The sequence below is a fragment of the Nicotiana attenuata genome, unplaced genomic scaffold (assembly GCF_001879085.1).
Source record: "Nicotiana attenuata strain UT unplaced genomic scaffold, NIATTr2, whole genome shotgun sequence".
NCBI classification, from domain to species: Eukaryota; Viridiplantae; Streptophyta; class Magnoliopsida; order Solanales; family Solanaceae; genus Nicotiana; species Nicotiana attenuata.
The window spans coordinates 20368-30386 of NW_017671037.1; the positions used below are offsets into that span (position 1 = coordinate 20368).

Sequence of the window (10019 nt, forward strand, 5' to 3'; positions counted from 1 at the left end):
AAGTGGACCGGAGGGAGTAATTTTTTTTTTTTTTAAATTGTCAAGTAGCTTCTTATTATCTTTCCACTCGGGTTCACCATATTAAAAATTATCCTCTTATTTTATATATATATATATATATATATATATATATATATATATATATATATATATATATATATATATATATATATATATATATATATAATTTGAACTCTAATCTTTTTATTTCTTGCAAAATAATAAAGCCACTCTTTTTATAAGTTTTCCATGAGGCAAAATAAGAAATACAAATAAGAAGAAAAAAAGCAAAAAATTAGAAAAGAAAGCTCAAACAAAAAGACGTTGGTTTCGTTTCCCAAGCAAGAATATTTATCCTCTCTTTGCTTTACCACGCCTAGAGAATATCGGCAAAGCTCAAATAATCACCACTGCGTTAAGATCAACTTATGTAAAGTCAGGATTTGAAGCTATTGAATTACCAATTTCATCCAGCTTCTTTCCTTCGGATAAATCATGCAATTTTTGTTAAACTGGATTAAATATATAAAGCATCATCATTATTAAATAATAAATGGGAAAAAATATAATTCAAAGGATTATTATAACATACATGGGATGAAATAGTAAAAGTGAAAAGAATTTATTTTATATTTTAAATTAATTCAATATTCTCATCTCTCAATTCGTAAGATCTTTTTGAGTTCACATATTTTTATTTCGACGAAACTTCAAATTCAATTCATCTAATCTCAATTCATATACTTTTAAATTAAAATGTGTGATATATTTCAAAATGATTATAAGATAGGACTAATTAAAGATTGCTCGACTTTTAAACTCAAATAGGGATTTTTTTACATATTTTATAATCGTTCACTATCAAAAGATAATTTCTTTTTTATTTCAGTGCATTAAGAATTTCGAATAAATGAATGAACTGAAATTACATCGACTGAAAAAACGATTTGACATATAGAGAAAATCAAGTTTTCTATTTATCTTTATTATATCTATGAGTCTATTTAAGTTTAATTGATTTGAACAAATAAAATCACATTGCCGCTTGATTTGTTTAATTTTATTGATGAAAATAATTTCTTTAATTGTGATTCCTCCTCACAATCACGTAATGTTATTATTTAATATAAAAAATAAAATTATATGTACTTAACGTATTGGATAAATTTTTATAGATATAGATGGCTAATCAAATACCAATTTAAAAAAGATACGTACCTGCAAGATACTGTATTCAAGATAAATCAAAGTTTAATCATATAAGAGTCAAAATCTATCTCAACTTCATTTTTCAACTGATAATATTCACTGTAATGAAGGAGCCTAAACGGAATTGAAATAATTAAAGATTCATAATAAAATTGAATTTAAGATTGCCATATAAGATTCAAAACAACATTGAATAATAAAAGATTTAATTTTGGTAAATGGGCTTGCATAAATAGTTCTTAACCGATTTTAAATGGGCTCCAAATATCCTAACCCAGCCCTGCTAAATTACGCGCTGGCCCAACGGACCAAGCCCATATTGACGGCTCTAGCTATAATCACATGGCCACCTGAAATGTTAGGACGTGAGATTCTCTCAATCTAATTCAGCATTTTCCTTTTTGTTTGTCAAATTTTCTTTGTATGGTCTTTTCAATTTAAAAATCTTCGTTCATTTCCGTTTTTAGTTTTTTGGTTAGTGTCTAAACAATATTAATGCTGCTGATCACAACTAACTCAGTACTCGTTTTCATACTTTATATACACGACGTGACGCACGCACATATGCACCGCTTTTTTTTCATAAATATAAAATCCTATACTTCTTTTGTTTTTATATGGGCTTGCTTGAGAACTCAGTTCTGCACTTAAACGGAATTGTTAAAGTAATTTAAAATATCAAATGTGTTTTATAATGGAAACAAGAGAACAAGAAAAACATAAGTGTCACTAAAAACGTTTTTCATTTAGTTTACAAATTTTAAGTGGTAGGTATAATTGTCATTAAGCGCTATATTCCTAATGTTCTTAACGTTATATGAAGGGGGAAAAAATGTGTTAAGAACAAGAAGAGGTCGTTTGGTAGGAGATATTAGAAAAAATAATGTAAGCATTAGCTCTATCATTACTAATACCTTGTTTGGTACATTTTTTCAACCTATGTATAACCATACTTGGTATTATCCTATGTATAAGTAATGCATAAAAAACCATGGCATTAGTAATACCAAGGCTATTAATGCATGCATTAGTATGATTAAAGACAGAATTGTTCTTAAAGTCCCTTAAACCTAGAGAATATGGGTGACATTTTTGTAAGCAACTATTTTTCTTAAAAATTGTATAATAATTTTAATACACCAATCCAAACAGTAGATGAGAAATAATATCTGCATAACTAATGCTTGCATTACTAACACATGCATTACTAATACACTTTATTCCGCACTATTCAAACGACCCCTAAGGTTTTATGAATTTAAAGAAGTGCTCAGAGAAGAACTTGCTTTAATTTTTCCATTAGAAAAGATTTATCGAGGTAGACACGATATACTTCTATTTGTTTAAACTTATCGTCTCCAAATGTTATAGTATTGCAAAACTTGACGGCATGTTGCTGAAATAGTCGAAAATGTTTGTATGTCGTAGATTGTGAAAAATTGAGATCATCGTTTGAAATATACAATTCTTGTGGTACGAAATTCTATTTTCACAAAACGTATTGTAAAATTGTTCCCTTCCTGAGCTGAGGATCTTCCGGAAACAGCCTCTCTGTCTTCTTAAAGGCATGGGTAATGTTTGCGTACACTCTATCCTCCCCATACCTCACTTGTGGGATTATAATGGGTTGTTGTTGTTGTTTGGCGAAAGCAGAATTTCGTAACAATCACAAAACATATTTTGTAAGGATGATGCCATATGCAACATCTATGAATGTTGAGAAATTATACTAGTGACTGAAACTATCCTAAAAATACCAGCTTACCTTTATATCAAGAAGTACAAACTTAAGAGGTTGAGAAATATACAGGTGCTTGCGCAAGATAGATATCAGTTTTTAACATTTCAAAGTTGGTTGTGTATGGCTATTTCAACATTCCATCTCTCTCTGTTTTGTTCTCCAATGAATCTTAGTAAGTCTTGTCCAAACATTTGTTATTCAAGTGTCATTCTTCACTTGCTGAGGCTGTAGAATCAAGTGCTGAACCCGTAGAAGAATATATAAAGGGCTTCGTTGGTTGCCCCAAAGCTATTATCGCCGATCCTTCCGATCATGAGGGAGAACATATGAAAGGCTTTGGTGGAAATTGGATGGCCTCTAAGCTACCTTCCAGCATTTCAATCGCCTTACTCATTGATGGTCTCTGCGAGGGATCAGTTTGGATGCACCACAAACCTACTAATATCATCTTCTTTGCAATTTCCTTTTCTTCTTTGGTCATGCTGCCTTGTATATTTATGTCTTCATCTGTCACAAGGCGTTGATAAGCCCAGCGTGGGAAGTATATTTCGCTATGATTGCTTCTTTCAGCGCTGTAATTCCTTCTTCCTCCAACCATTTCAAGAACCATCATTCCGTAGCTGTAAACATCAGATTTGTGCGAGACACTTCCGAAATTTCTACTGAATACTTCTGGAGCAATGTAACCGATGGTTCCTCTAGCTTCCAACTTTGATATGATGCTTTCTTTCTGAAGGCATAATTTTGCTAGGCCAAAATCAGATATCTTGGGGCAGAAGTCCTCATCCAGAAGGATATTGTGAGGTTTTATGTCAAAATGCAATATTCGTGCAATGCATCCTCGGTGCAATACTCCAGTCCTCGGCCTATCCCAAGCGCGATTTCGTACAACTTTTCCCATCCCAACTTAGAACCTTCACCATAGATGTGTTTATCAAGGGAACCATTGGGCATGAATTCATAAACAAGAGCTCTTTCTCGGCCATTAAAACAAAATCCCAACAGAGTAACTACATTGACATGGGAAGTTTGACTGATGCTTGCAACTTCATTGATAAATTCTTCCCCATTCCCTTTAGTCTCATTTAAAATCTTGATAGCAACGGGACGTAACCTTTATAACCCTCTTGTCCGAGTTTCTCTTGAAGTGAATTTGTCATTTTCTTAATGTCTGAATAGCTATATGCTTTAGGGGCTAGGGATCCATACTGCCGGAGGAAAGACTCAATATTCTGGTGTTCTCTCCTCTTCTTTGATAACAAAAAGCATGTACCAGATGATTTCTTCGCGAAGCAGTAAAAAATAAAGCAGGCCAATGTCGTTGTTATCCCAGCAGCAGATATACCTGTAATTAACCAGACGAAAAAAGGGTGTTCAAATACACTGATTATCTATAAGTTCTTGGTCATTGTTGAGAAGAGAAAGATAATAATAAGATGAACAAGGTCAAATTAAGGACAGTTACCTATGGCAACCTTCACTCTGATATCTCTTTTATTGCCTGTAATGCAAAGATAAACAAGTGATGAAGTGATACAGAAGCATAATAAAGGATCTTCAGTGGTATAATAAATCAACTGTTTTCCTATATATGAAGAAAGAAGTTTTTCTCACTCCAACAATCGAGATATGGTCAAATACTCAAATGTGGATATGGAATGTTAGTTTCTCGATTTACGATGATGACACGTTTTGCTTTGGGGATGGATTCATCATCCGAGCACCACAGTGCCCTCTGCTATTCAGGCAATCACGACATTCAGCCTCATCCTAGTGTAGGAAAAAACACCCTTTCGCAACACTTGTGAGTAACTCAGTTTTGCATAAACAAGGTCCTGACATCACTGGCACAATATATAACATAATGTTGTCTCCGTTTTATAAGGTTGTGTACACTGTACAGCCATAGGAGAAGAAGAGGTGTCGTCTTAGGGTCTAGGCCAAATGAAGCACTCCCGAGGCTGAAATTACTTCTGAGGCATTGGACAACCTTGCTGAACTTATGAACTGTACTTTTTAAAGATGTATTGTCATCTCCATTGTTCACATATTTTGATATATCCATCTTCCCAGGATAAGCTGAAACAAAACTTGTGCCACATAAATTAAGCTGCTGTCTAATACCCAAATCTCAGAATGGGCATCAATGCAATGCGCTTGTACATGAGCAATCTCTAACTAGGAGTGTATTTTACTATTTGAGCATGACTTTTCTGGATAATGTACTTTTTTTATTAGGTTGCTTATAGAAATTCATCAATACGAACTTCTTCTGGATACCTTTCAAAAGTTAGATGACTCATTGGTCGCAAAATGATGGATTATACTTGTCAAGTACCACCCAAAATTATAAATATTTGGTGTAGCTATCAATTATACAGAGATCTTATCGGTTTGAATTTCTAGAATGATCATAAGAGATGGAATAAATTAGAAAGGCGAGAAAAGAAATGGAAGTTTCACACCAAAGACGGGAACAAATTTGGTAGTACTTAGAATGGACCAGATTCTCCAAAAGTTACTTTAGATATGTATGTCGGGGCCAAAAATACTAGGCCATATGCCAGCCTATGGGTTTTTCCCCCTTTCTGGTGCTTATTTAACAGTTGAAGATTCTGGGCTACCAGTTAGATTCAACCAATTTCGGCAAACAGAGTAAAGTTAGATGAGGGAGATGGAACACACCTTGATCTGTTACATAACTGCAGTTATAAGAATAAGTTTGGTCCCTACAAAGGCACGTTGGCTCTGTAAGATTTGTCACTGACCCACATAATCCCCCTGTCTTCTCACAAGCTATACAGTCTGCGCTTCTGTCGTAAACCACATCAAACCCTTGCATCATCGTCGAGGCGGAAATTGATGATGTTGAATGGGTTAAAGCCCGCTTGGAACAACTAAGTTTGATTGATGAGAAGAGATTGGCAGCAGTGTGTCACGGTCAGTTGTACCAACAGAGAATGGCAAGAGCATATAACAAGAAAGTGCGTCCGCGGAAGTTTGAAGTAGGACAGTTGGTGTTGAGGCGCATCCTACCTCATTGGGCTGAGGCAAAAGGAAAGTTCGCCCCAAACTGGCATGGGCCATTTGTTGTAACCAGAGTGTTGTCCAATGGCGCTTTATATTTGACAGATGTGGAAGGAAAATGTGTAGAAATGGCTATCAACTCTGACGCAGTCAAGCGATACTATGTATGATTTCTTGGTTTAATTGTACTTTATTGTATTTGGCATATTTTTGAGATTGAAATGACGAAGGCATTTTGTTCTGCTATCCAAACACTTTATCCTTTGTTACCCCTCTTGAGCCTCATTTACTTTCTTTCGTACCCCTCTTTCGGAATCAATAACAACTCGGAAGCTCGAGCAAGGCAAATCGGTGAAGAAATAAGAAAACACAGTCCAATGAAAAAAAAGAGAAGAAAAAAAAAAGAAGAAAAGAAAAAAAAAGAAAAAGAGAAGAAAAATGAAGAAAAAAAAAAGAAATGAAAAAAAAAAGGAAAAGAAAAGAAAGAAAAGAAATGAAAATATGGCAACAGCAAAGTAATTCCTATGACCTGAACTATGTTTGACTTAATCCCGAAAGGGTACGTAGGCAGCCTCTCTCTGGGGTTCAGTCACATCAAAACAAAATCCCAAAAGTCCCCAAGAAAGAAACTGGGGCAGAAGTTGTAGTTGTTGTTGGAAATCTGATTCCGAAAGTTGTAATTTTGAACCCATGTTGAATTGTTTTGAGCCTTTGATACCCTTTCTTCCTAACCCTGTCCAAAGCCTGCATTACAGTCCAAAGAAAGACCTTTCGATCAATCTTCAGGAAGTGCCAATACAAGCGAGTAAAAGTGATTCACGTCAGGGGCAACACTCCGGTACAAGGAAAAAATGATAAAATGAGAGAGTCTTATTGGTGAAAACCCTCACGGGCATCGTAAGGCGAAGCGAGTTGAGAGAAAATAAAAAATGAGAGAGTCTTATCGATGAAAACCTTCACGGGCAACATAAGGCGAAGGGAGTTGAGAGAAATCAAAATGAGAGAGTTTGATTGGTGAAAACCCTCACGGGCACCGTAAGGCGAAGGCGAGTTTTTCAGACAGGCCAAGGAAACAAGTCTGCGGCCAAAAGCTGCTCAGGACATTGCAAGACGAGCAAGGTTTGGGTTTGAGTGGAAATCAGGTTGTGAAAGTCAGGAACAACAAATGTGGCAATCGAAAGTTGATTGGTTAGACAGGCTAGGCTGATTAATCCAAAATGCATGGCACGCTCAATGGTATCAGTCGTTCCACTCAGATAAGTCTCATTCTCTTCTTTCTTCATCACAAATCATCCGTTCTCGGATTCTCTTTATCCTTAACCCTTGAGGTCATTGCATTTCATTCTTTTGAGATCTATCTCTAGGATGTTTCAGTGTCAGTTCTGTTCGAAACAAAGGAAGGAATGTCAAGGCTAACTACCAGCTTCCTAGTTGTATAGACAGGGCCAGAATATATCAAAGATGTCGAAAAGCAAAGTAAGTCATAAAGGACCACTGGAAGTTTCATTGTTGGATTAATTGGATAATTGTGGGGAAGAAGTGAAGTACCAAAAGAGGGGTCAGAAACACAAAAACAACAATATGGGGTAGAACACTTAGTCAAGAGGTTGAAATTCGGTCAGGAAGTCGAGGGGATTCAAGGCAAGTCCAGGAAAGCGAGACGGAGTAAAGCCCAGCAGCAGGGATGTACCTAGCAAGAATGCCGGCAACTAACCACATTTTTAAAACTGACAAGATTTTTCTTTGATTAAAACAGGGGCAGAAAGTTTTCATTGGTTTTGGGAGAAACCCTCCTTAAGGAAAAAGCAAGCACCCAAAAAAGGTATGCCGGAAATTCTCAGGACCCTCCTGGAAAATGGGACTTAGTTTAAACTTCAAAACAATCATGAGTAGCATAATTTAGCACAAATGTATCCTAAAGAACATGGGTTGTCTAAGATAGGATTTAATTAGGAGTGGTCAGGACCCTCCTGGATAATGGGATGTAGCTTTAAAGTTCGCTTCAGATAACAAGATATAGTGGGAGTCGTACCTTCAGTAGATATAATTTAGGTTAAAACTATCTTTTCACTAGAAGTTGTCAGGACCCACCTGGATAATGGGGAGTAGTTTAAGACCTTTTAGACAACAAATGTGGTGGGAGTAATACCTTCAGAGGATATAACTTAGGTTCATAATTATTAGAAGTTGTCAGGACCTACCTGGATAATAGGACTTAGCTTTTGAATTCTTATAATAGTTGGTAGAATAATTTAGTTTAACACTCACCCATGTGCCCAGCTACCAAACTGGGGCAGAAGTTTTCTTTGTTTTTGTCTATTTTTGTTGCAGTCAGGAGCCCACCTGGAGAACAAGGGAATACTTTTCAAGCTTCAACAATCAGGAGCCCACCTGGAGAACAAGGGAATACTTTTCAAGTTTCAACAATCAGGGGCCCGCCTGGAGAACAGAGGTATTACAATTCAAGTTTCAGTTTTNAGTTAGATTCAAACCATTTACGGCAAACAGAGTAAGTTAGATGAGGGAGATGGAACACACCTTGATCTGTTACATAACTGCAGTTATAAGAATAAGTTTGGTCCCTACAAAGGCACGTTGGCTCTGTAAGATTTGTCACTGACCCACATAATCCCCCTGTCTTCTCACAAGCTATACAGTCTGCGCTTCTGTCGTAAACCACATCAAACCCTTGCTTCAATAGCTCCAATATCTTCGTACTTCCTTCGTTCTGGAACTGCTCAAATTCCTTCACCACAACAGGAACCATGATCTTATGCTCACAATTCGGGTACTTTGGGCCCCAGAATGATGAAAATGACTCATCTGGATAGAAACCAAGACTGGAGTTTCCATTGATATTGCAGCTAAAGGAGAACTTTTTCCATTCTGAAGGTATATTAAAAGGACAAGCATAGAACATGACGAAAACTCGCAAGTCCGGACCATAGCGGAAAAGACCATCATTCAAGGTAGTGTTACCAAATCTATCAGGACAAATGTCTTCTTCAAGATCTTTACGTGCAATTCTCATGGTTTGCTTTTCTCCATTGATGTCAAGTACACGGAAATCATGATTGTCGATCTTCATAACGGGATCATGGTTGGCTTCACATTCAAGCTTGAATTGTGGAAGACCACATTCTTGAGGTCGATCGCCACCCCAGAAAGGGAAGCCGATATTTTGAATATTCCCACAGCTGTAGGAGCTACTGCAAGTGGTATACTGTTTATTTTCTTGGCCATAGGATGTCGAGGAAGTGATCAAGAAGAGTAGGATGGTGATGATGAAGTGGAAGAAGTAAGTTTTGAGCATGCATTTGTGAGAACTCATCAAAGAGAGACTAGGTTGGCTGGAGAATACCTAGGTATTAGAAAAGTTTTGCTAAGTATATGATTTCAAATATTCAATTGAAATTACTCCCTCCGGTTCACAATAAGTGTCCAATTTGCTTTTTCATTTTGGTTCAAAATAAGTGTCCAGTTATGTAATCAAGAAAGAATTCAATTTGTTTTTACAAAATAACCCCTATGTACATATCCCTAAAAAGTTTTCTTACTCCTCACATTAAATGTTTAATTAGGGGTAGTTTAGTCATAGTAGGTATTCTTGTATAGAATTTAGTATTTTCTTAATGGGCGTGCTAAAAGCAAATTGGACACTTATTGTGAACCGAAGGGAGTAATATTTAAGCGTAAAAATAATCCAGTTTTGACGAACGAAAAATGTCATCCTGCCAATTTATTATGGACAACAACGGAAGAGCTGCTAGTTTCGATGACTTTTCTACTGATTACTAAAGAAAATTGACTTTTCAACTAAGACGATTGGAGAAAATAAGGTTAATGTTCACACCTAGACGGAGAGATTTCAAAGGAATAAAAAGGCATATAATATTTACAACCAGCTTATTGGTAGCTTTCAATTGAATAACCTTGAAATTTCCTCCCTGACTGTAAAAAGACTTTCTTATTTTCCACAATGAATGAATCTAAAACAGCCAATAAAATTATCTTGTCAGAAGCTTAAAGAAGAAGAATAATT

General features: G+C 36.0%; 1 pseudogene across 1 annotated transcript; it reads right to left on the reverse strand.

Annotated features, from left to right (window-relative positions):
• Window positions 1-2939: 2939 nt before the first annotated feature.
• Window positions 2940-9457, reverse strand: LOC109205432 (annotated as a pseudogene). The gene is made up of 4 exons (XR_002064666.1): window positions 8655-9457; window positions 5636-5774; window positions 4416-4451; window positions 2940-4295 (listed from the first exon to the last, which is right to left on the reverse strand). The product of XR_002064666.1 is annotated as an LEAF RUST 10 DISEASE-RESISTANCE LOCUS RECEPTOR-LIKE PROTEIN KINASE-like 2.1 (transcript).
• Window positions 9458-10019: the final 562 nt, after the last annotated feature.